The sequence below is a fragment of the Oncorhynchus masou genome, unplaced genomic scaffold (genome assembly GCF_036934945.1).
Source record: "Oncorhynchus masou masou isolate Uvic2021 unplaced genomic scaffold, UVic_Omas_1.1 unplaced_scaffold_696, whole genome shotgun sequence".
Lineage (NCBI taxonomy): Eukaryota > Metazoa > Chordata > Actinopteri > Salmoniformes > Salmonidae > Oncorhynchus > Oncorhynchus masou.
Genome location: NW_027013417.1, coordinates 75,001 through 102,753, shown reverse-complemented (window position 1 = coordinate 102,753; position 27,753 = coordinate 75,001). Strand labels below are relative to the sequence as shown.

The 27,753-nt window shown below is 47.4% G+C and overlaps 1 pseudogene; it reads right to left on the bottom strand.

The window, feature by feature from the left end:
- Positions 1 to 4,733: 4,733 nt before the first annotated feature.
- The window catches only part of LOC135537007 (rho GTPase-activating protein 44-like), a 67,192-nt pseudogene continuing 44,172 nt past the window's right edge, over positions 4,734 to 27,753 (bottom strand).

Below are 27,753 nucleotides of genomic sequence, written 5' to 3'. Positions count from 1 at the left end.
TTACATTACTCTTTACCTCTTAGGTTTATACACATATTTATGTACAGTTCTTTGTATTTACACTATTGGGTCGAAGATCACAGAGCCTGAAATACCTAGCCTGGACTACAGAGCCTGGACTATAGAGCCTGGACTATAGAGCCTGGACTACAGAGCCTGGACTACAGAGCCTGGACTATAGAGCCTGGACTATAGAGCCTGGACTACAGAGCCTGGACTATAGAGCCTGGATGATAGAGCCTGGACTATAGAACCTGGACTATAGAGCCTGGACTATAGAGCCTGGACTACAGAGCCTGGACTATAGAGCCTGGACTATAGAGCCTGGACTATAGAGCCTGGACTAAAAGGCCTGGATGACAGAGCCTGGACTACAGAGCCTGGACTACAGAGCCTGGACTACAGAGTCTGGACTACAGAGCCTGGACTATAGAGTCTGGACTACAGAGCCTGGACTACAGAGCCTGAAATACCTAGCCTGGACTACAGAGCCTGGACTATAGAGCCTGGATGACAGAGCCTGGACTACAGAGCCTGGACTACAGAGCCTGGATGACAGAGCCTGGACTACAGAGCCTGAAATACCTAGCCTGGACTACAGAGCCTGGACTATAGAGCCTGGATGACAGAGCCTGGACTACAGAGCCTGGACGACAGACTCTGGACTACAGAGTCTGGACTACAGAGCCTGAACTACAGAGCCTGAACTACAGAGCCTGGACTACAGAGTCTGGACGACAGAGTCTGGACTATAGAGCCTGGACGACAGAGTCTGGACTACAGAGCCTGGACTACAGAGCCTGAACTACAGAGCCTGGACTACAGAGCCTGGACTACAGAGCCTGGACTACAGAGCCTGGACTACAGAGCCTGGACTACAGAGCCTGGACTACAGAGCCTGGACTACAGAGCCTGGACTACAGAGCCTGGAGTTAAGAGAGAAACATCTTTAGAACCTGAAGCAGTCTTTGGAACCTTTGGATCTGATTGGTTGTTTTATGAGCAGTTTAGAGGAGGAACATAATTGGTCCTCTCAGACTGCCCCTTCTGTATCAAACTCTAATACCCTTTTCACACTATCTTGCAAACCCAAACAGTATTGTGCTGGCTTGGATATTGTCCTTTTAAAAGGTTCTTTCCAGCATGGATCCAGCAGCTTTAGCAGAGGTGTAACCAGGCCAGAACAACACAGCTTGGTTCTGCTCAGCACAGAAGTGATGTCACTCCTCAGTCTGAAAGGTGTGATGTCACTCAGTCTGAAAGGTATGATGTCACTCCCCAGTCTGAAAGGTATGATGTCACTCAGTCTGAAAGGTATGATGTCACTCCCCAGTCTGAAAGGTGTGATGTCACTCCCCAGTCTGAAAGGTGTGATGTCACTCAGTCTGAAAGGTATGATGTCACTCCCCAGTCTGAAAGGTATGATGTCACTCAGTCTGAAAGGTATGATGTCACTCCTCAGTCTGAAAGGTGTGATGTCACTCACAAGTCTGAAATGTATGATGTCACTCCCCAGTCTGAAAGGTGTGATGTCACTCCCCAATCTGAAAGGTGTGATGTCACTCCTCAGTCTGAAAGGTGTGATGTCACTCACAAGTCTGAAATGTATGATGTCACTCCCCAGTCTGAAAGGTGTGATGTCACTCCCCAGTCTGAAAGGTGTGATGTCACTCCCCAGTCTGAAAGGTGTGATGTCACTCCTCAGTCTGAAAGTGTCACGCCCTGATCTGTTTCACCTGTCCTTGTGATTGTCTCCACCCCCTCCAGGTGTCGCTGATTTTCCTGGTGTATTTATCCCTGTGTTTCCTGTCTCTCTGTGCCAGTTCGTCTTGTATGTTTCTTTCAAGTCAACCAGCGTTTTTCCTGTTCTCCTGCTTTTTGCTATTCTCCTTTTTCTAGTCCTCCCGGTTCTGACCCTTGCCTGTTTCTGGACTCTGTACCCACCTGCCTGACCATTCTGCCTGCCTTGACCACGAGCTGCCACTCTAAACATCAGGGGGGAGACATCAGTCTCTAAGGTATGATGTCTCCCCCCAGTCTCTAAGGTGTGTTGTCTCCCCCCAGTCTCTAAGGTATGATGTCACTCAGTCTGAAAGATATGATGTCACTCCTCAGTCTGAAAGGTATGATGTCACTCAGTCTGAAAGATATGATGTCACTCAGTCTGAAAGGTATGATGTCACTCAGTCTGAAAGGTATGATGTCACTCAGTCTGAAAGGTATGATGTCACTCAGTCTGAAAGGTATGATGTCACTCAGTCTGAAAGATATGATGTCACTCAGTCTGAAAGATATGATGTCACTCAGTCTCTAAGGTATGATGTCACTCCTCAGTCTGAAAGGTATGATGTCACTCAGTCTGAAAGGTGTGATGTCACTCCTCAGTCTGAAAGGTATGATGTCACTCCTCAGTCTGAAAGATATGATGTCACTCAGTCTGAAAGGTATGATGGCACTCAGTCTGAAAGGTATGATGTCACTCAGTCTGAAAGGTATGATGTCACTCAGTCTGAAAGTTATGATGTCACTCAGTCTGAAAGGTATGATGTCACTCCTCAGTCTGAAAGGTATGATGTCACTCCTCAGTCTCTGTGAGCACAGCTCTGCTATTGGATCCAGAAAGGTTTTAAGCAATAAGGGGCCTTCATTTTGGGAACAGAAATCAAATGGCTAGTTAGTATTCTGGACCCAACTCGAAAACATATTTCATGTGCATCGTTATTGTCTAACGATACAGTTTGATAGTTGAAAACCCCTTCTGAGAACAGCAACAATGCACTGGGTTCTATTCCATAGACATTCTAATACTGTGCTGGTGAAAATATGTGCATGAATTCATCTTTAACCCTGTACAAATAAATTATTGCTACTTACAAAGCAATCCTACAGATGTCTCCTAACTGTGTATCAATGCAGATATGTGTACATGGGGGAGACGTGGGGAGAATAGGGACTGGGGACAGGGGTAACACAGACATCAGGGTTGGGGTCCATTCCATTTCAATTCATTCATTCAGAAAGTAAACAGTTTACTTCCTAAATTGACTGAATTGAAATGGAATGGACCCCAACCCTCCGCAGAATAGGGTTAGTTATGTATTTCATACTGCATTATTCAACAGACTCTGTTCATCGTCATCTCTATAGTGTGCAGAAAACTAGGACTAATAACTCATCATATTACCCTGTGAGGAATACGGTACACTACACACCATGACCCTGAAGACCCACTAACCACACATCTACCCAACCAATCAGATCCACTAACCACACATCTACCCAACCAATCAGATCCACTAACCACACATCTACCCAACCAATCAGATCCACTACCCACACATCTACCCAACCAATCAGATCCACTAACCACACATCTACCCAACCAATCAGATCCACTAACCACACATCTACCCAACCAATCAGATCCACTAACCACACATCTACCCAACCAATCAGACCCACTACCCACACATCTACCCAACCAATCAGATCCACTACCCACACATCTACCCAACCAATCATATCCACTTTACCCACACATCTACCCAACCAATCATATCCACTTTACCCACACATCTACCCAACCAATCAGATCCACTTTACCCACACATCTACCCAACCAATCAGACCCACTAACCACACATCTACCCAACCAATCAGATCCACTTTACCCACACATCTACCCAACCAATCAGATCCACTACCCACACATCTACCCAACCAATCAGATCCACTAACCACACATCTACCCAACCAATCAGATCCACTAACCACACATCTACCCAACCAATCAGATCCACTACCCACACATCTACCCAACCAATCAGATCCACTAACCACACATCTACCCAACCAATCAGATCCACTTTACCCACACATCTACCCAACCAATCAGATCCACTAACCACACATCTACCCAACCAATCAGGCTCACTAACCACACATCTACCCAACCAATCAGATCCACTAACCACACATCTACCCAACCAATCAGATCCACTAACCACACATCTACCCAACCAATCAGATCCACTAACCACACATCTACCCAACCAATCAGACCCACTAACCACACATCTACCCAACCAATCAGATCCACTTTACCCACACATCTACCCAACCAATCAGATCCACTTTACCCACACATCTACCCAACCAATCATATCCACTTTACCCACACATCTACCCAACCAATCAGATCCACTAACCACACATCTACCCAACCAATCAGATCCACTAACCGCACATCTACCCAACCAATCAGGCTCACTAACCACACATCTACCCAACCAATCAGATCCACTTTAACCACACATCTTCCCAACCAGTAGATAGTAATGTAAAAACTACTGAAGAGTTTCTTTCCTTTAGGGTCAGGCCAAACTATTTGTGAGTATGCGATGCATGTATTGCAATTTAAGTGCAGGCTTTTCATATAAGGCAAAAAAATTACTTAAAAAGTCACAAAAAAATACTGATCACTGTTTCAAAGAGAGGAAAACACTGTAGTATCCACAAAGCAAAAATATAATACTGAACATGGCATTTAATACTCCTCCATATAATCCATATGTCTTCTTCCTTCCAAAGGCAACTGGTCCTCCTCTATATGGCATGTGGTGTGTTAATTGTTTGCTCACATTGAGTTTACATTACTATTTGCGTAGTATTTCTAAGAGATGAGTTTTGCTTGCAGCCTGCAGGTATAGCATAATGTGAGGGAGAAGGGGGGATTCAGTCCTGGAGTTCCAGGTCAGAGGTCAAGGTTCAGTCCTGGAGTTCCAGGTCAGAGGTCATGGTTCAGATCTGGAGTTTCAGGTCAAAGGTCAAGTGGGCATTGTGGTGTATAAGAAGAAGCTTTGTTTGTTTGTTTTGTCTGGGAGCGTCGTGGCAGTGCGGTGTGAGCGAGCGAGCATTACAGTCTAACAGCATGTACAGCGAGCTGGATGATAGGAGTGCCACGGTGCCAGCCTCGGGCAAGCTCTGATGATGTCACATCATAGGGCTGTCTCAGGGTAACGATGTCATAAGGTGGTGTCCTGGGGTTCGTCGTCCTCAGGCACGGCGTAGGGGTCGTGGTCGGGGTTATCGTCTCTCCGCGGGGGAGGGGCGTGTGTCACCGCTCCGTAGCGCCTGCAGGGGGCAGCACCGCCGAACTCGTCGATGAGGCTGTCCAGGTTCACATTGATGGAGGGGATTTCATAACTGAAGTAATCTAATGATGGCATGGTTAGCGGGTTGGCATGGCGACATAGGTGGGATGTGATTATTATGGTGTGGTGGTGGTGAAGAGAAGCATGAGGAGGAGGAGGAGGAGGTGATGATGGTGTGTAAAAAAAAGGAATAAAGCAGAAAGGAAATTTAGTTTTTGAGTCAGAAAAAACTGCATTCTGTTGTTATTGTTTGAAGAAAGCAGCAGTATGCTATGTTGGTCTCTGACACATTCTACACAGGGAGGTGTTACTGGGCTAGTAGGTATAACACCAGAGACCTCTGGAGAAGCTAGGTCTATAACAGGGAGGTAGTCATACTGTGTTACTGGGCTAGTAGGTATAACACCAGAGACCTCTGGAGAAGCTAGGTCTATAACAGGGAGGTCGTCATACTGTGGTACTGGGCTAGTAGGTATAACACCAGAGACCTCTGGAGAAGCTAGGTCTATAACAGGGAGGTCGTCATACTGTGTTACTGGGCTAGTAGGTATAACACCAGAGACCTCTGGAGAAGCTAGGTCTATAACAGGGAGGTAGTCATACTGTGTTACTGGGCTAGTAGGTATAACACCAGAGACCTCTGGAGAAGCTAGATCTATAACAGGGAGGTCGTCATACTGTGTTACTGGGCTAGTAGGTATAACACCAGAGACCTCTGGAGAAGCTAGGTCTATAACAGGGAGGTAGTCATACTGTGTTACTGGGCTAGTAGGTACAACACCAGAGACCTCTGGAGAAGCTAGGTCTATAACAGGGAGGTCGTCATACTGTGTTACTGGGCTAGTAGGTATAACACCAGAGACCTCTGGAGAGAAAGCAGTGAAACAAACTGAGCAGGAGGCGACGCTGTCAGAGGGAGGGCAGTGAAACAGATGGGTCTGTCCTGAAGCCATGGGTCTGGGATGGAGGTCACCTGGGGGTTACCTGTGGAGCCCACGCGCCTGTCCTGTAGCAGGGGCCACGTTTGTTGCCATGGGGATGGTAAAAAGGGCCGAAGCGTTAAAGATGGACCTTCGGGGGAAGCGACGGCGTCTGCAATGGTGAGCGCTGCAGTGTATGTGATGCGCTCTAGGAAGTCCATAAGCCATGCATACAGTACGTACAGTCTGAACAACAGCATGCCGACGAAAGTAACACCAACAGAATGGGGCAGCTAGCTAGCGTTAGCATGGCTGATACTGTAACACCAACAGAATTGGGCAGATAGCTACTGTTAGCATGGCTGATACTGTAACACCAAGAGAATTGGGCAGATAGCTAGTGTTAGCATGGCTGATATTGTAAACCCACTGATGGGGCAGCTAGCTACTGTTAGCATGGCTGATACTGTAACACCAACAGAATTGGGCAGATAGCTAGTGTTAGCATGGCTGATACTGTAACACCAACAGAATTGGGCAGATAGCTAGTGTTAGCATGGCTGATACTGTAACACCAACAGAATTGGGCAGATAGCTACTGTTAGCATGGCTGATACTGTAACACCAAGAGAATTGGGCAGATAGCTAGTGTTAGCATGGCTGATACTGTAACACCAACAGAATTGGGCAGATAGCTAGTGTTAGCATGGCTGATACTGTGACACAAACAGAATGGGGCAGCTAGCTAGCGTTAGCATGGCTGGCTGATAGCTAGCTGTTTAGCTAACAGGTACAAGACGTATGCATGAAGCAGGCTGCAGGAGAACCCAGAGGCAGCCACAGCACCAGGCCAGGCGGGGCGAGGCGGGCGGAGCGGTGAGAGATGGAGCGTAGTACGGTAACGTTACTGGCGGGCGAGGTCAAATCTGGCTTACCCTAAACGGCCCCCTCACACTTAGCCCACACCACACTGACTCCCCTGGCCTCACACGGCTGGTACACAACATAGTAGTAGGTAGAGCAGAGCAGGGGAACAAGAGAATCATGAATAGAACACAGGGACACAGAGAGAATGACTGGTATTGATACTGACAGGTAGAACAGAGAACCTCATAGAATATTAGAATTAGATTTCTATGGAACACCTCAGATCATAATTATGACATCAGACAAGAAGTAGGCCTATCTGAGTGACCACTTCTTCAATAAGCCTGGTTGCCAGTCTGTTTCTGCTCTCTTGCCAACTCCTTGTGGAACTGCTTGCCAATGTGCAATGGGGTTGGTAAGAGCCCAAACAGGTCTGGGACCAGCCTAGAATGAGCCATGTTTGCCCTGAGAGAGTAAGCATAGAATTAGAATGACTAGAATAGACATTCCCCTTTCCAGTCAACATTCCATGATGAGTGGGACAATGTTGGCTATATTCATGGATGCACGTTGCGTCACAACATCGTTATGAAGATTCTCTTGAGCCCTGGTGCCCTACTGAAGGTCAATGCATTGTCAATGGGCACTGATGAAGATCTAGCCTAAAGTGCATTACACTGGGCTTGGAAACCCAATGATATTTCAAAAAGAGACAAGCTATTAGTAAGAAAACCTTTTCTTGTCACTGTGATGAACCCAGATTGACCTTAGATGCAATATAACTTTACCGAGCTGGCTGAGATTGAGGGACAGTCCTGGGTTTTTGCTAGCTAACATTAGCATTGCTAGACATTTCTGACTAACTTTGATAGTTAATCTCTCTAAAGTGAATTTGACGACATTCTAATGATGGCAAACTTGTTTCCTACTAATTATTTGCTGACTTTAGCAATATCGTTGTATCACCAGGCCACTAGAGTGTAATCTATAGTGTAATTTAGACTAAACAGTCATGAGCCTCCGTTCAGAATGACTGGGCATCACTTGACTTTCAGGCACCCCAATGACTGAGGCGTTCATAACAACGCACGATGCCACCAAAACGACGGTGAATACACTGTCAAATTGCCATGGTATGAGGGGGGATTGTTCTGTTCTAGTCATTCTATTTCTATGCGTGTAAGCCTGGGACCTACCTAGCTCTGGCGTACTGTATGAGGGATAAACAGAGAGGAAGCACATGATGAATCTAATGGAAACGTCCATACAAGCAGGACATCGCTATGCTTCCCTGATGTTTCCTCACAATACTTAGAAACATCAGCACATAACACAAGCAATGGATACATAGTGTAGTTTTCTCTCTACAATGTACAACAAAATCTTAATATTTACAACATATTGTTCTTCTCGGGACGACTGCGCTCTGTCTGTCTAAATAAAGGCCACCGTTATTCAATAACACATTATTTTATAGAACGGGTGAGTCAGTAGTGATAGGATGCTGATTTCCCTAGTCCTACTAGCTACACCTGTCCACCGTCTCCATTGGACAGCGCCACAGCCAGTCTGAGAGCCGGGCGCGGCTGCATCGTCCCTGACCCCACCTGCGGTGGTAGTGGTGGTGTCGTTGCCCTGGTTACGCGATCATCATGCTGTTTACCTGTGGACATGCTCTCCCCGGGGGACAGTCCGTCCAGGATGCCCTGCTCCAGGGGCCCAGGGTCAACAGGGGTGGCCCCGGCTGAGGAACGGTGGGCGGCTGAGGAGGGGGCAGGCTGGGCCTCTGCCGGGGCTTAGGGGTGGGCCGAGACTTGCCCAGCGTGCCGGTCAGAGAAGGTGGGGAGGACAGGGACCCCAGGGACCCTAGGGAGCCACAGAGAGGGGTCTGACCAGGGGAGGAGGCCCCTAGTCCTCCAGGGGCCTGTGGGGGACCGGCCAGTCCATAGGGCGAGGGGGTGCTCGGAGGGTGGGGGACAGGCTGACCGGCGACGGCTGACCTGTGGACTGGTCCGAAATCCCACCAGAACCACCCGACTGGCCATACCCAGCTGGAACCTTTGGAGGGATAGGGGCCGGCTTCTTAGAGCCTGGAGACAGAAAAGAAGAGAGTTAACATGAACATGAATATCTAAAGTAAATTAACAGATCTAACACTAAGCCTCTCTTTATACCAGGGGTTGGAACCGGTTCAGGGAAAAGAACCCAAAACCAGAAAATAAAGAAATTATTTGAGGAACAGAACCCGAACCAAAAACAAAAGTGATCTATACTGTTCCGGAACAGAACCATTATTTTCAAAACATGGGAACCGGTTAATAACGTTATTTTACGTTCCGGGCATTTTTTTTCCAGTCCCACAAAAATCGTAACAAAGCGCCTATGCAAAGCCCTGACTCTGTCACTCAAAAACGTCAAAGTCATACATTTGCCCTATAGGTAAAACAACAAGAATCCAAAGATATGAATCCTTCTAGAACCCGCTCAGCGTCTGCCTGCCAGCTGGAAATCCGTTCCAGTGGGTGTGGCTGTATGTAGGTTACCTGTCTGGTTCGAACCAGTTCAGAACTTTTATTTTGTTGGTCAGAACAGCAAAAAAGTATCTGTATTTAACAAGTCAAGTCAGTTAAGAACAAATTCTTATTTTCAATGACAGCCTAAGAACAGTGGGTTAACTGCCTTGTTCAGGGGCAGAACAACAGATTTGTATCTTGTCAGCTCGGGGGTTTGAACTTGCAACCTTCTGGTTACTATTCCAACGCTCTAACCACTAGGCTACCCTGCCACCCCAAATGATTCAGTTCAGTACAAAAACGATTGGAAAAATAATTTTGGTTCCAACCCCAGTTTTATACAGTAAAACAAATTAATATAAACATTTCGATAACCAACAAATTAGATTAGACGTGTATAATACATGAAGTGTCTGTTTTCTGGATCATGTTGAATGGAGAATCTCCATGGAACGTGTTTAGGACTTAATCCAGCTACAAGCTTACTATGAATCCTTCTAGAACCCGCTCAAAGTCATACATTTGCCCTATAGGTAAAACAACAAGAATCCAAAGATATGGATCCTTCTAGAACCCGCTCAAAGTCATACATTTGCCCTATAGGTAAAACAACAAGAATCCAAAGATATGGATCCTTCTAGAACCCGCTAAAAGTCATACATTTGCCCTATAGGTAAAACAACAAGAATCCAAAGATATGGATCCTTCTAGAACCCGCTCAAAGTCATACATTTGCCCCATAGGTAAAACAACGAGAATCCAAAGATATGGATCCGACTGTGACGTTGAACCGCTGACCTTTGCGCATGGTGTGTGGGCTGTGTTCTGTGGAGTGGGGCGACTGGCTGCAGCTCTGCTGGCCAACACCAGGGGGCACCGTCGGACCTGCCACCTGCACCCCCTTGTGACCAATCACCGGAGAGCTCTCCTTACTCCTCAGTGTACTGGTGAAGGAGAGAGGATGTCAGGCTGTTGTCAGTGTCCACTTATAGGTAGATGTCAAACTACATCGCAACATTATCGTTACAGAAAATGTCCTTCTTCTTCATTTATTTGACCATTATTTTAACAGGGTCCACTGAGAATAAGGTCTCTTTTACAAGGGAGCCCTTCTTAAGGGAGCCCCCAAGGAGCCCTTCATCATCATCATCATATAACCTTAATCAATGTCAGTGGTCTACAACCTACTACATAGTATCTGGGTCTGTTGTGTTGCTCCAACCTACTACATAGTATCTGGGTCTGTTGTGTTGCTACAACCTACTACATAGTATCTGGGTCTGTTGTGTTGCTCCAACCTACTACATAGTATCTGGGTCTGTTGTGTTGCTCCAACCTACTACATAGTATCTGGGTCTGTTGTGTTGCTACAACCTACTACATAGTATCTGGGTCTGTTGTGTTGCTCCAACCTACTACATAGTATCTGGGTCTGTTGTGTTGCTCCAACCTACTACATAGTATCTGGGTCTGTTGTGTTGCTCCAACCTACTACATAGTATCTGGGTCTGTTGTGTTGCTCCAACCTACTACATAGTATCTGGGTCTGTTGTGTTGCTCCAACCTACTACATAGTATCTGGGTCTGTTGTGTTGCTCCAACCTACTATATAGTATCTGGGTCTGTTGTGTTGCTACAACCTACTACATAGTATCTGGGTCTGTTGTGTTGCTCCAACCTACTACATAGTATCTGGGTCTGTTGTGTTGCTCCAACCTACTACATAGTATCTGGGTCTGTTGTGTTGCTCCAACCTACTACATAGTATCTGGGTCTGTTGTGTTGCTCCAACCTACTACATAGTATCTGAGTCTGTTGTGTTGCTCCAACCTACTACATAGTATCTGGGTCTGTTGTGTTGCTCCAACCTACTACATAGTATCTGGGTCTGTTGTGTTGCTACAACCTACTACATAGTATCTGGGTCTGTTGTGTTGCTCCAACCTACTACATAGTATCTGGGTCTGTTGTGTTGCTCCAAACTACTACATAGTATCTGGGTCTGTTGTGTTGCTACAACCTACTACATAGTATCTGGGTCTGTTGTGTTGCTCCAACCTACTACATAGTATCTGGGTCTGTTGTGTTGCTCCAACCTACTACATAGTATCTGGGTCTGTTGTGTTGCTCCAACCTACTACATAGTATCTGGGTCTGTTGTGTTGCTCCAACCTACTACATAGTATCTGGGTCTGTTGTGTTGCTCCAACCTACTACATAGTATCTGGGTCTGTTGTGTTGCTCCAACCTACTACATAGTATCTGGGTCTGTTGTGTTGCTGTAGTATCTGACTGATAATAATAATAATAGCTCCCATAGCTCACGAGACAGTGTGTACTTCAGAGAGTACAGGGGACACTAGAGAGTGTGTACTTCAGAGAGTATAGGGGCCACTAGAGTCTACCAGTGTGAGCAGTATAGGGGACACTAGAGTCTACCAGTGTGAGCAGTATAGGGGACACTATAGTCTACCAGGGTGAGCAGTATAGGGGTCACTAGAGTCTACAAGGGTGAACAGTATAGGGGACACTAGAGTCTACCAGGGTGAACAGTATAGGGGACACTAGAGTCTACCAGGGTGAACAGTATAGGGGACACTAGAGTCTACCAGGCTACCAGGGTGAACAGTATAGGGGACACTAGAGTCTACCAGGGTGAACAGTATAGGGGACACTAGAGTCTACCAGGGTGAACAGTATAGGGGACACTAGAGTCTACCAGTGTGAGCAGTATAGGGGACACTATAGTCTACCAGGGTGAACAGTATAGGGGTCACTAGAGTCTACAAGGGTGAACAGTATAGGGGACACTAGAGTCTACCAGGGTGAACAGTATAGGGGACACTAGAGTCTACCAGGGTGAACAGTATAGGGGACACTAGAGTCTACCAGGCTACCAGGGTGAACAGTATAGGGGACACTAGAGTCTACCAGGGTGAACAGTATAGGGGACACTAGAGTCTACCAGGGTGAACAGTATAGGGGACACTAGAGTCTACCAGGGTGAACAGTATATGGGACACTATAGTCTACCAGCGTGAACAGTATAGGGGACACTAGAGTCTACCAGGGTGAGCAGTATAGGGGTCACTAGAGTCTACAAGGGTGAACAGTGTAGGGGACACTAGAGTCTACCAGGGTGAACAGTATAGGGGACACTAGAGTCTACCAGTGTGAGCAGTATAGGGGACACTAGAGTCTACCAGGGTGAGCAGTATAGGGGACACTAGAGTCTACCAGGGTGAACAGTATAGGGGACACTAGAGTCTACCAGGGTGAACAGTATAGGGGACACTAGAGTCTACCAGGGTGAGCAGTATAGGGGTCACTAGAGTCTACAAGGGTGAACAGTGTAGGGGACACTAGAGTCTACCAGGGTGAACAGTATAGGGGACACTAGAGTCTACCAGGGTGAACAGTATAGGGGACACTAGAGTCTACCAGGGTGAACAGTATAGGGGACACTAGAGTCTACCAGGGTGAACAGTATAGGGGACACTAGAGTCTACCAGGGTGAACAGTATAGGGGTTTGTGTGAATGAGGAATCACGGAGAGCGGAAGGGAACATCACCAAGCAGGTTGAGCCCCAAGTGGCACCCTATTCACTACATAGTGCACTACTTTTGACCAGATCTCTATGGCCCCTTGTCGAAAGTAGTGCACTATGTACGGATTAGGGTGCCATTTGAGACAGACATAATTGGTATAATGACTCCTGCTGCCCTACTACGTCTAGTGGTATTGACTCACTGGAACACTGGACACTGGACACTGCTAAATAGTCAATTAATATTAACCCAAACTATTTGCACTGACTCTATCTTGCACTGACCTGACACACACTCACTAGACTATATACAGTGGGGAAAACAAGTATTTGATACACTGCCGATTTTGCAGGTTTTCCTACTTACAAAGCATGTAGAGGTCTGTAATTTTTATCATCAACTGTGAGAGCCGGAATCAAAAACAAAAATCCAGAAAATCACATTGTATGATTTTTAAGTAATTCATTTGCATAAGTATTTGATACATCAGAAAAGCATAACTTAATAGTTGGTACAGAAGTCTTTGTTTGCAATTACAGAGATCATACATTTCCTGTAGTTCTTGACCAGGTTTGCACACACAGCAGCAGGGATTTTGGCCCACTCCTCCATACAGACCTTCTCCAGATCCTTCAGGTTTCGGGGCTGTCGCTGGGCAATACGGACTTTCAGCTCCCTCCAACAATTTTCTATTGGGTTCAGGTCTGGAGACTGGAGACTGGCTAGGCCACTCCAGGACCTTGAGATGCTTCTTACAGAGCCACTCCTAAGTTGCCCTGGCTGTGTGTTTCGGGTCGTTGTTATGCTGGAAGACCCAGCCACGACCCATCTTCAATGCTCTTACTGAGGGAAGGAGGTTGTTGGCCAAGATCTCGCGATACATGGTCCCATCCATCCTCCCCTCAATACGGTGCAGTCGTCCTGTCCCCTTTGCAGAAAAGCATCCCCAAAGAATGATGTTTCCACCTCCATGCTTCATGGTTGGGATGGTATTCTTGGGGTTGTACTCATCCTTCTTCTTCCTCCAAACACGGCGAGTGGAGTTTAGACCAAAAAGCTCTATTTTTGTCTCATCAGACCACATTACCTTCTCCCATTCCTCCTCTGGATCATCCAGATGGTCATTGGCAAACTTCAGACGGGCCTGGACATGCGCTGGCTTGAGCAGGGGGACCTTGCGTGCGCTGCAGGATTTTAATCCATGACGGCGTAGTGTGTTACTAATGGTTTTCTTTGAGACTGTGGTCCCAGCTCTCTTCAGGTCATTGACCAGGTCCTGCCGTGTAGTTCTGGGCTGATCCCTCACCTTCCTCATGATCATTGATGCCCCACGAGGTGAGATCTTGCATGGAGCCCCAGACCAAGGGTGATTGACTGTAATCTTGAACTTCTTCCATTTTCTAATAATTGCGCCAACAGTTGTTGCCTTCTCACCAAGCTGCTTGCCTATTGTCCTGTAGCCCATCCCAGCCTTGTGCAGGTCTAAAATTTAACCCTGATGTCCTTACACAGCTCTCTGGTCTTGGCCATTGTGGAGAGGTTGGAGTCTGTTTTATTGAGTGTGTGGACAGGTGTCTTTTATACAGGTAACGAGCTCAAACAGGTGTAGTTAATACAGGTAATGAGTGGAGAACAGGAGGGCATCTTAAAGAAAAAACAACAGGTCTGTGAGAGCCGGAAGTCTTACTGGTTGGTAGGTGATTAAATACTTATGTCATGCAATAAAATGCAAATGAATTACTTAAAAATCATACAATGTGATTTTCTGGATTTTTGTTTTAGATTCCTTCTCTCACAGTGTACCTATTATAAAAATTACAGACCTCTACATGCTTTGTAAGTAGGAAAACCTGCAAAATTGGCAGTGTAGCAAATACTTGTTCTCCCCACTGTGTATATATATACACTCACTAGACTATATACACACTCACTAGACTATTTACACACTCACTAGACTATATATACACTCACTAGACTATATATACACTCACTAGACTATATATACACTCACTAGACTATATACACACTCACTAGACTATTTACACACTCACTAGACTATATAAACACTCACTAGACTATATACACACACACACTAGCCTATATACATACTCACTAGACTATATACACACTCACTAGACTATATATACACTCACTAGACTATATACACACTCACTAGACTATATATACACTCACTAGACTATATACACACTCACTAGACTATATATACACTCACTAGACTATATACACACTCACTAGACTATATACACACTCACTAGACTATATACACACTCACTAGACTATATATACACTCACTAGACTATATATACACTCACTAGACTATATACACACTCACTAGACTATATATACACTCACTAGACTATATACACACTCACTAGACTATATATACACTCACTAGACTATATACACACTCACTAGACTATATATACACTCACCAGACTATATACACACTCACTAGACTATATATACACTCACTAGACTATATATACACTCACTAGACTATATATACACTCACTAGACTATATACACACTCACTAGACTATATATACACTCACTAGACTATATACACACTCACTAGACTATATATACACTCACTAGACTATATACACACACACTAGACTATATACACACTCACTAGACTATATATACACTCACTAGACTATATATACACTCACTAGACTATATATACACTCACTAGACTATATACACACTCACTAGACTATATATACACTCACTAGACTATATACACACTCACTAGACTATATATACACTCACTAGACTATATATACACTCACTAGACTATATATACACTCACTAGACTATATAAACACTCACTAGACTATATATACACTCACTAGACTATATATACACACACTAGACTATATATACACTCACTAGACTATATACACACTCACTAGACTATATATACACTCACTAGACTATATACACACTCATGATGAGCCTGAATTTCCCACTCCCAGGTCACTGGAAGCTAACTGTGGATTGATGAGCCTGAACTTCCAACTCTCAGGTCATTGGATGGTTTCCTTGTCTACTGATTGATTTCCTGATCTTCAGATTGATTTCCTGCTCTTCAGATTGATTTCCTGATCTTCAGATTGATTTCCTGATCTTCTCATTGATTTTATGGTCTACTGATTGATTTCCTGATTTTCTCATTGATTTCCTGATCTCCTCATTGATTTCCTGGTCTCCCGATTGATTTCCTGGTCTTCTGATTGATTTCTTGGTATTCTCATTGATTTCCTCATCTTCTGAATGACTTCCTGATTTTCTCATTGATTTCCTGGTCTCCTGATTGACTTCCTGGTCTTCTGAATGACTTCCTGATCTTCTCATTGATTTCCTGGTCTTCTGATTAACTTCCTGATCTTCTCATTGATTTCCTGGTCTTCTGAATAACTTCCCGGTCTTCTGATTGACTTCCAGATCTTCTGAATGACTTCCTGATCTTCTCATTGATTTCCAGATCTTCTGATTGACTTCCTGGTCTCCTGATTGACTTCCTGGTCTTCTGATTGACTTCCAGATCTTCTGAATGACTTCCTGATCTTATCATTGACTTCCTGGTCTTCTGATTGACTTCCTGGTCTTCTGATAGACTTCCTGGTCTTCTGATAGACTTCCTGGTCTTCTGATTGACTTCCTGGTCTTCTGAATGACTTCCTGGTCTTCTGAATGACTTCCAGATCTTCTGATTGACTTCCTGGTCTCCTGATTGACTTCCTGGTCTCCTGATTGACTTCCAGATCTTCTGATTGATTTCCTGGTCTTCTCATTGACTTCCTGCTCTTCTGATTGACTTCCTGCTCTTCTGATTGACTTCCTGGTCTTCTGATTGACTTCCTGGGCTTCTGATTGACTTCCTGGTCTTCTGATTGACTTCCTGATCTTCTCATTGATTTCCTGGTCTTCTGATTGACTTCCTGGTCTTCTGAATGACTTCCTGGTCTTCTGATTGACTTCCTGGTCTTCTGATTGACTTGATAAAGTAAAGAACTATACGTTTGGAACAACCAAAAGTTGAGCACCAGTTGACCAGAAAAACCTTTAAACTACATTAGTAATACATTCATATGCTTGTAGATAACCAAATACAGTGTTATTCATGTATTTATTTTCTTGTCTATGCACAAGGCAGTAACTTACTCAGTTGCTAGGCAACTCCTTGGAGAGGCATCCCCTGGCAACGTGAATGTTACAGATTCTGAGATATGGGATTGGAGATCAGCAAAAACACAAAAATATGAGCCAGCAAGATAAAGGACATGGACAGGACATTTGGCCACCTGGAAGAAGTGCTGGTAAGCCCCCTCTCTCTCTCTCTCTCTCTCTCTCTGACCTCTCTCTGCTCTCTCTCTCTCTGCTCTCTCTCTCTGCTCTCTCTCTCTCTGTTCTCTCTATCTCTGCTCTCTCTCTCTCTCTGACCTCTCTCTGCTCTCTCTCTCTGCTCTCTCTCTCTCTCTGACCTCTCTCTGCTCTCTCTCTCTGCTATCTCTCTCTGCTCTCTCTCTCTCTCTCTGCTCTCTCTCTCCCTCTCTCTCTCTCTGACCTCTCTCTCTGCTCTCTCTCTCTACTCTCTCTCTCTGCTCTCTCTCTCTCTGTGGTGTAGTGGGTGGTGTCTCCATACACTCCTGCATGTGTTTGCCTGTATGTATGTATGTCTGTCTCAGTGTCAGGGCAGGCAGCAGGTAGGCAGCAGGTAGGCAGGACTGGCGAGGGGGGCAGGCTGGCAGGCAGGCATTGTATTTACCTAGTCAGCCTGGGGAGTCCTCTCTCTGGCACAGGGACATGTAGCCCACAGCGGGGGCGGAGGACAGCAAGCTAGGGGGTTGCCCATGCTCATGCCCAGGGACAGGTCATGACGGGCCAGTACCAAGGGGGTTTTCATGTAGAGGGGCGAGGCCTTACCCATATCGGGGGTAGGGGAGCGTGAGGGGGCAGCGACATGTCACCTGGCAGCGGGTGGCCGTGCGGGAGGGCGTGTTTGGAGGGGAAATGCAGGCAGCTGGGCTTGGGGTTCGAGTTGATGTCAAGCGAGGAAGAGGAGGAGGAAGAGGAGGAGGTGGGAGGCGGGAGAGGGGGGGTGAAGCCAGACCATCGCAGCGGGAGAGGAGGAGAGCCGGGGGGCTGTGACTCTGGCCCTGGGGCCACGGGGCGAGGACAGGGTAGGACCTTGGGGTGGGGGTAGAAGTGGTGGGGGGCGGGGTGGGGTAGGGTGGAGGTGGGGTAGGGAGGGGGCGGCCGCTCCTCCCCTGGCCCAGGGGGAGGGTAGACATGAGAGGAGTCCGGACGATTGGGCGACACGTCGTCTGAGCTGTAGGTATATAAAGACAGAACAAAGAAGAAAGAGCTGTAGCTGTAGCTGAACAGAGGGAGGGAGACAGGATGGTGGTGGTGGTAGTGGGGGTGGTGGTAGTGGTGGTAGCGGTGGTGGTGGTAGCGGTGGTGGTAGTGGTGGTGGTGGTAGCGGTGGTGGTAGTGGTGGTGGTAGTAGTGGTGGTAGTGGTGGTGGTAGTGGTGGTGGTGGTAGCGGTGGTGGTAGTGGTGGTGGAAGTAGCGGTGGTAGTGGTGGTGGTGGTAGCGGTGGTGGTATTGGTGGTGGTGGTAGTGGTGGTGGTGGTAGCGGTGGTGGTGGTGGTGGTGGTAGTGATGGTAGAGGTGGTGGTAGTAGTGGTGGTGGTGGTAGCGGTGGTGGTGGTGGTGGTAGTGGTGGTGGTGGTAGTAGTGGTGGTGGTGGTAGCGGTGGTGGTAGTGGTGGTGGTGGTAGTGGTGGTGGTGCTAGCGGTGGTGGTAGTGGTGGTGGTGGTAGCGGTGGTGGTAGTGGTGGTGGTGCTAGCGGTGGTGGTAGTGGTGGTGGTAGTAGCGGTGGTGGTAGTGATGGTAGTAGTGGTGGTAGTAGTGGTGGTGGTGGTAGCGGTGGTGGTAGCGGTGGTGGTAGTGGTGGTGGTAGCGGTGGTGGTAGCGGTGGTGGTAGCGGTGGTGGTAGCGGTGGTGGTGGTAGCGGTGGTGGTAGCGGTGGTGGTAGTAGTGGTGGTAGCGGTAGTGGTGGTGGTAGTGGTGGTGGTAGCGGTGGTGGTAGTGGTGGTAGTGGTGGTGGTGGTAGCGGTGGTGGTAGTAGTGGTGGTAGCGGTGGTGGTAGTAGTGGTGGTAGCGGTGGTGGTGGTGGTGAGATGGTTATCTTGTTGTGATTACTGAGGTGTTTGTTAGGTTGGTAGTTAGTGTCTAATCCAGATTAAAACTAAAAATCAGCTTTTGTTTTCTGGTGCGGAGAGGGCAAGCAGACGGTGGGGAGTGAAACAAGCTCAGCACACAGACTGCAGTCAGCTCTGTGAAGAGAAACATCAAGCAGAAGGAACAGCAAAGCAAAGGGGATTCCCAAAGGAAAGAAAAGAGGGTGGAGCCTGTGAAACTCCCTCTGTGATCACCTTGTGTCTTCACACTGCAAGAGGCTCGTCATGGTGAAACAGGCTTTAACCAACTGGTAGGGAGGACAACCCAAATGGCTTTGACCTCTACAGAATCTAGTAGACTGAGATTAACCTTCATGTTTGACCACGGCACACATTCAGAAAGCGTCTCAGAGTAGGAGTGCTGATCTAGGATCAGGTCACCCTGTTCAGGTAATAATATTAATTATGAGCTAAAAGGCTAAACTGATCTTAGACCATCACTCCTACTTTGAGATGCTTAATGACTCTAATATGGGCCCACTGACAAAAATGCAACATATAATGTTATAGAGTTCCCTCAGCCAGCCCAGGGCAGTGTGAGACAGACACAAAACCCTTTCATCTCATTGGCTGAAAGTGCAAAAGAGCAGGAAGGAGAATAAGCCAATCACAAGCCAGAACCAAGCATATCTTATAAACAACTTTTCTGCAACATTTCACATGGACGCAGCCATTATTAATTCAAACAAGAACAAAATGGATGTATCAATCCCAGACTGCCACTTTAATGTGATATTAACTGGGATGGATTGTATTAATAAATGGTGCGGTTTAAGATGAGAGTACAAATCAAAAACGGTCAGTCACTCAGCGTGTGTCAGCAGAAAACAAAGTAGCCATGGCAACAGAGGTCACCTCAAGCCACACCACGTCGCAGGGATCAGGTTGAATGATCACATGCTGTCGGAGACTTGTGGAGTGAAATGATATGTGACATTTAAATAAAGAAGACGTAGACGTAGGTACTTCAAATAAAGTGTTCATGAAAACTTGAGGTGGAATATTAACCTGTGTACCCTCTCAAACCTGAAGGAACGTTAGCTAGCCCCTCTTCATTATAACAACAACAACAACAACAACGGTGGGATATTAACCTGTGTACCCTCTCAAACCTGAAGGAACGTTAGCTAGCCCCTCTTCATTATAACAACAACAACAACAACAACAACGGTGGGATATTAACCTGTGTACCCTCTCAAACCTGAAGGAACGTTAGCTAGCCCCTCTTCATTATAACAACAACAACAACAACAACATCGGTGGGATATTAACCTGTGTACCCTCTCAAACCTGAAGGAACGTTAGCTAGCCCCTCTTCATTATAACAACAACAACAACATCGGTGGGATATTAACCTGTGTACCCTCTCAAACCTGAAGGAACGTTAGCTAGCCCCTCTTCATTATAACAACAACAACAACGGTGAAGTGGAGGGACAGACGATGAGGAGAAATAGGCCAACAGGAAAGAACCCCAAGTCATGTCAGAGAGGAGACGAGTTGAACAAGTCTGTGAGACATATAACAACAACAACAACAACACAACAACAACAACGGCTCAAACACTTCAAGACAAGTCATGGAGAGCCTGGTGAAGATGATGATGATGATGATGGTGAAGACGGGAGGAAGGTGGAGATGAGGAATCCTCCATGGTGGTGGTGGTGGGGACTTACCCGATCCGGTCCCTCTCCCCAGGTTGAGGTGGGGGTGAGGGAGACTGGGCCAGCTCTCCAGGCTGCTCCAGGATGAGGGAGTGGTCAGCAGGGGAGCCAGGTCCCTGGACACTGGGAGGAGTGGACGAGGCCTTACGGGCCAGGGTGGACGAACCCTTACGGGACACCCAGGACGTGTCCATCACCCGGACACCCATACTGAGAGGGACAGAGACGCATAAAACAAGAGACGGGCAGACGAGACAATTAAAAAACGAAACAAACTGTAGAGAAATAGAGAGTTGAGAGGAGGAGGTCAGGACTAGAGGAGGAGGTCATGACAAGAGGAGGAGGTCAGGACTAGAGGAGGAGGTCATGACAAGAGGAGGAGGTCAGGACTAGAGGAGGAGGTCATTACAAGAGTAGGAGGTCAGGACTAGAGGAGGAGGTCATTACAAGAGTAGGAGGTCAGGACTAGAGGAGGTCAGGACTAGAGGAGGAGGTCAGGACTAGAGGAGGTCAGGACTAGAGGAGAAGGTCAGGACTAGAGGAGGTCAGGACTACAGGAGAAGGTCAGGACTAGAGGAGGTCAGGACTAGAGGAGGAGGTCAGGACTAGAGGAGGAGGTCAGGACTAGAGGAGGTCAGGACAAGAGGAGGTCATGACTAGAGGAGGAGGTCAGGACTAGAGGAGTTCAGGACTAGAGGAGAAGGTCAGGACTAAAGGAGGTCAGGACTAGAGGAGAAGGTCAGGACTAGAGGAGGAGGTCAGGACTAGAGGAGGAGGTCAGGACTAGAGGAGAAGGTCAGGACAAGAGGAGGTCATGGCTAGAGGAGGAGGTCATGACTAGAGGAGGAGGTCAGGACTAGAGGAGGAGGTCATGACAAGAGGAGGAGGTCAGGACTAGAGGAGGAGGTCATGACTAGAGGAGGAGGTCAGGACTAGAGGAGAAGGTCAGGACTAGAGGTCAGGACTAGAGGAGAAGGTCAGGACTAGAGGTCAGGACTAGAGGAGGAGGTCAGGACTAGAGGAGGAGGTCAGGACTAGAGGAGGTCAGGACTAGAGGAGGAGGTCAGGACTAGAGGAGGAGGTCAGGACTAGAGGAGGTCAGGACTAGAGGAGGAGGTCAGGACTAGAGGAGGAGGTCAGGAATAGAGGAGGTCAGGACTAGAGGAGGAGGTCAGGACTAGAGGAGAAGGTCATGACAAGAGGAGGAGGTCAGGACTAGAGGAGGAGGTCAGGACTAGAGGAGGAGGTCAGGACTAGAGGAGGTCAGGACAAGAGGAGGTCATGACTAGAGGAGGAGGTCAGGACTAGAGGAGATCAGGACTAGAGGAGAAGGTCAGGACTAAAGGAGGTCAGGACTAGAGGAGAAGGTCAGGACTAGAGGAGGAGGTCAGGACTAGAGGAGGAGGTCAGGACTAGAGGAGAAGGTCAGGACAAGAGGAGGTCATGGCTAGAGGAGGAGGTCATGACTAGAGGAGGTCAGGACTAGAGGAGGAGGTCATGACAAGAGGAGGAGGTCAGGACTAGAGGAGGAGTTCATGACTAGAGGAGGAGGTCAGGACTAGAGGAGAAGGTCAGGACTAGAGGAGGTCAGGACTAGAGGAGAAGGTCAGGACTAGAGGTCAGGACTAGAGGAGGAGGTCAGGACTAGAGGAGGAGGTCAGGACTAGAGGAGGTCAGGACTAGAGGAGGAGGTCAGGACTAGAGGAGGAGGTCAGGACTAGAGGAGGTCAGGACTAGAGGAGGAGGTCAGGACTAGAGGAGGAGGTCAGGACTAGAGGAGGTCAGGACTAGAGGAGGAGGTCAGGACTAGAGGAGGTCATGACTAGAGGAGGAGGTCAGGACTAGAGGAGGAGGTCAGGACTAGAGGAGGTCAGGACTAGAGGAGGAGGTCAGGACTAGAGGAGGAGGTCAGGACTAGAGGAGGTCAGGACTAGAGGAGGAGGTCAGGACTAGAGGAGGTCAGGACTAGAGGAGAAGGTCAGGACTAGAGGAGGTCAGGACTAGAGAAGATCAGGACTAGAGGAGGTCAGGACTAGAGGAGGAGGTCAGGACTAGAGGAGGAGGAGGTCGGGACTAGAAGAGGAGGAGGTCGGGACTAGAGGAGGAGGAGGTCAGGACTAGAGGAGGAGGAGGTCAGGACTAGAGGAGGAGGAGGTCAGGACTAGAGGAGGAGGAGGTCAGGACTAGAGGAGGAGGTCAGGACTAGAGGAGGAGGAGGTCAGGACTAGAGGAAGAGGTTTCAGGGGACTAGAGGAGGTGATGACTAGAGGAGGTCAGGACTAGAGGAGGAATCATACAGTACCTTTGTATTTTCCTTATGCTGCTTTGACGGGGCAAAGAAACGAGAGGCACGTAAGAGACACATTCTGTTCATTCTCTATTCATACACAGAGGCTAGTTTATAGGGCTATGGAGCTAGATAGAGGGTTAGGGAGCTATAAAGTGGGTTAAGGAGCTACATAGTGGGTTAGGGAGCTATATAGAGGGTTAGGGAGCTATATAGTGGGTTGGGGAGCTATATAGAGGGTTGGGGAGCTACATAGAGGGTTAGGGAGCTAGATAGAGGGTTAGGGAGCTAGATAGAGGGTTAGGGAGCTATATAGAGGGTTAGGGAGCTACATAGTGGGTTAGGGAGCTATATAGAGGGTTAGGGAGCTACATAGTGGGTTAGGGAGCTACATAGATGGCTAGGGAGCTATATAGAGGGTTAGGGATCTATATAGAGGGTTAGGGAGCTACATAGATGGCTAGGGAGCTATATAGAGGGCTAGGGAGCTACATAGAGGTCTCGGCCAGTGACTAGTGTGGAGATTGAAATGTGCTGAGCGTAGAAGGGGCTAATGTAGAAGTCTAGGGGCCTACATAGGGGACCAATAGAAGGGGCTAGTGTATGTCTAGGTGCCTACATAGGGGACCAATAGAAGGGGCTAGTGAGGAAGTCTAGGGGGCTACAGATGTGACCATTGGAAGTGGCTAGTGTAGAAGTCTAGGGGGCTACAGAGGGGACCAGTAGAAGGGACTAGTGTAGAAGTCTAGGGGGCTACAGAGAGGACCAGTAGAAGGGGCTAGTGTAGAAGGCTAATGGGCTACAGAGCTACAGTGTAGTCTGTATTCTGGGGATGAGATTCACAGAGACAGGGCATAGAGGGTTTCAGAGATATTGGGACATGCCAGACCAAATGAGTAGCCTGCACTGTCCTACCAAGAGGAAATGAGTGCCTCGTTAGTTAATACAATAATTAAGCCAAGCTGAGTTCTCTGGAGTGGACTCACACGCAGAGACAAACACGTCGTCACAACTCTCCTCAGTCCAGAAACAACAGCCTGCCTTTGATAACCGCCACAGTTACAAAACTGGTCATTTACTGAGTGGATAATAACTGTATTTTCTACCAGCGTCTAATATATCCCATTTAGCAGACGCTTTTGTCCAAAGCGACTTACAAGTCGGCTGGGGCCACTACTTTTACATATGGGTGGCCCCAGCGGAATCGAACCCACGACGCTTGGCGTTGCAAGCGCCATGCTCTACCGACTGAGCCACACAGGACCCAGCGTCTCACATGGACCCAGCGTCTCACATGGAGAACTGTTTGGGGTTGAAGTGTGTGGTGACAAAATTATATATCAATTGGAAAGTAAATCTGTCTGTCTCCTCTGTGACAGTCTCTCTGGACAGTCTCTCTGGGCAGTCTCTCTGGACAGTCTCTCTGGACAGTCTCTCTGGGCAGTCTCTCTGTGACAGTCTCTCTGTGACAGTCTCTCTGGACAGTCTCTCTGGACAGTCTCTCTGGGCAGTCTCTCTGTGACAGTCTCTCTGGACAGTCTCTGTGACAGTCTCTCTGGACAGTCTCTCTGTGACAGTCTCTCTGGACAGTCTCTGTGACAGTCTCTCTGGACAGTCTCTCTGGACAGTCTCTCTGTGACAGTCTCTCTGTGACAGTCTCTCTGGACAGTCTCTCTGGACAGTCTCTGTGACAGTCTCTCTGGACAGTCTCTCTGTGACAGTCTCTCTGTGACAGTCTCTCTGGGACAGTCTCTCTGTGACAGTCTCTCTGGGACAGTCTCTCTGGACAGTCTCTCTGGACAGTCTCTGTGACAGTCTCTCTGTGACAGTCTCTATGTGACAGTCTCTGTGACAGTCTCTCTGTGACAGTCTCTCTGGGACAGTCTCTCTGGGACAGTCTCTCTGTGACAGTCTCTCTGCGACAGTCTCTCTGCGACAGTCTCTCTGTGACAGATGGGTTGCCTCCCTCAATGTTCCAACGTTACGGATTTACAGGTCTGTAGAAGTTTGGCCGTCAGTTGGGACAGAGGTGTTGAATTGTAAATGGGAAGCTGGTCAGCTGTGACATCACTGCAGTATCCGCTCGTTGCCCTCGCTAAACATGAGCATAACTCCCGCCCACATTTTAAACTCCGCCTACCCAAACCTGTGATTCGTTGGGAGAGTCGTCTGTCTGTTTTCCCCTTTCTAAATGTCAGAGAGAATCTGATATTCTGCCCAGATCTTGTGCCGTTGCTCCAACGTTGCTCCAATGTCTGGTTCTCCGAGACTATTTCTGTGAGGGAGGATTTTGGCCTGTCTGCCAGTGATTTTCCACCTGGTGAGTCAGGGAGGGCAGGTGACGTTCCAGACTGAGAAGGATAGGCTAGGTGTGAGCGTGTGCGTGTGTGGTGTGAGTTTGTGTGTGTGTGTGTGTGCATGGTGTGAGTGCGCGCATGCGTGTGTGTGTGTGTGTGTGTGTGTGTGTGTGTGTGTGTGTGTGTAGATCTCAGGAGAATGCGAAGAAACAACGAGAAGCAACCTCTATCACTGCTGCCGTGTTGCCATAGAGACGGTGCCACTCACCGGGCCGGGACTATTTCAACAAGGTGTGTGTAGACTATTTAAACAACGTGTGTTTGCATTCCTAAGGTATCCCTCCTCTCTAGATGAGGGCTGATAAAGCTGACGGCTAACTGGATGAGAGGATGATTGACAGGGCAGAGATCTACCCTCTTTCTGTGTTCTACTGAGACCTCTAAATCAGAACAGTGTAGATGAACAACCACTTAAAGGGGTATTCCACTACTTTGTGAAAACGGCGCGTTGTGTTGTCGGAAAACAAATATTAAGTTCTACCCGATGACATCATCAAAAGTTTAAACATTTTTTAAAAAGTGATCTTCAAACACTATGAGATTCTCAGTGACGTTTGGAGCAAGAAAATACCCTCCATTGGGCTCGACACTAAATGGCGGTTTCGAAAATCACTGTTTTTAACTTTAAACCTACCCTGTGATGTCACAAAGCCTGTTTAAAGGGCTTCTAGACTTTTTAACCACAGATCACAGAGACGCGGTGTTTTCACACACTGTATGTAGACGCTGGTTTGGTGCTGGAGAAGTGCCCCTTTTAAAAGGCTTGAAGAAGCCTTCAGAAAACACTGTATGTAGACGCTGGTTTGGTGCTGGAGAAGTGCCCCTTTAAAAGGCTTGAAGAAGCCTTCAGAAAACACTATGTAGATGCTGGTTTGGGGCTGGAGAAGTGCCCCTTTAAAGGCTTGAAGAAGCCTTCAGAAAACACTGTATGTAGACGCTGGTTTGGGGCTGGAGAAGTGCCCCTTTAAAAGGCTTGAAGAAGCCTTCAGAAAACACTGTATGTAGACGCTGGTTTGGTGCTGGAGAAGTGCCCCTTTTAAAAGGCTTGAAGAAGCCTTCAGAAAACACTGTATGTAGACGCTGGTTTGGGGCTGGAGAAGTGCCCCTTTAAAGGCTTGAAGAAGCCTTCAGAAAACCTTCATAACACCTTCATAGAATGAATTTTTTTTTTTCAAAGATGCTTCGTTAAACCTTTAAAGATCTAGTTCATTATGTAAATACTCTGTCAGAGTCGTGTGTCTTTAACAAACTAGCAATCTGTTCCTCGAGGTTCTGGCTCAAGACTTTAAAAAACCAACAGAGAGAAGAGAAGGAGTGGGTGACAGTACGTGGGTTTAGATGCTGCATGAGAAGAGAGAGAGAGAGAAAGGGGGAAGTGAGAAAGAGAGGAAAAGATAGAGAGAGGGAGGAAGAGAGGAAAAGAGAGACAGAAAGAGGGAGGGAGGGAGGGAGGGAAACAGAGGAGAGAGAAAGAGAGAGAGTGATGAGAGAAACAGAGAGAGAGAGTGAGAGTGAGAGAGTGAAGAGAGAGAGAGAGAGAGAGAGAGTGATGAGAGAGGGAGTGAGAGTGAGAGAGTGAAGAGAGAAACAGAGAGAGTGAGTGATGAGAGAAACAGAGATTGAGACAGAGAAGAGAGAAACAGAGAGAGAGAAACAGAGAGAGAGAAATGGAGAGAGAGTGAAGAGAGAAACAGCGAGAGAGAGTGAGTGATGAGAGAAACAGAGATTGAGACAGAGAAGAGAGAAACAGAGAGAGAGAACGAGGGAGGAAGGATCGACCAGCTTGCACTCAGCAGCAGCCTACCCATCCTTCTTGTAGAATTCCAGCATCATGTTGTCAGTGGCAACACTGAGTGGGCGTCTGCCATGGTCATGTGGCAGCTTGCGTTCTGATTGGTCCATGTCTGGCGAAGGCATGGAGCTGTAGTTTGAGTTGTGGTTGGTGTGGACAGGACTGCCATAGCAGCCAGTCAGATTAAACTCAATATCTATAGGAGAGGAAGAGAGAGGAACCAATTAGGTCAGGATCCTAAAGACAGTGTGTGTTGCAGGTATGTGTGTGTATGTGTGTGTTTAAGCGTGCATGCATGTGAGTGTGTGTGCCTGCGTGTGTGTGTGTTTGCAGGTATGTATGTGTGTGTGTGTGTGTGCATGTATGTGAGTGGGCGTGTG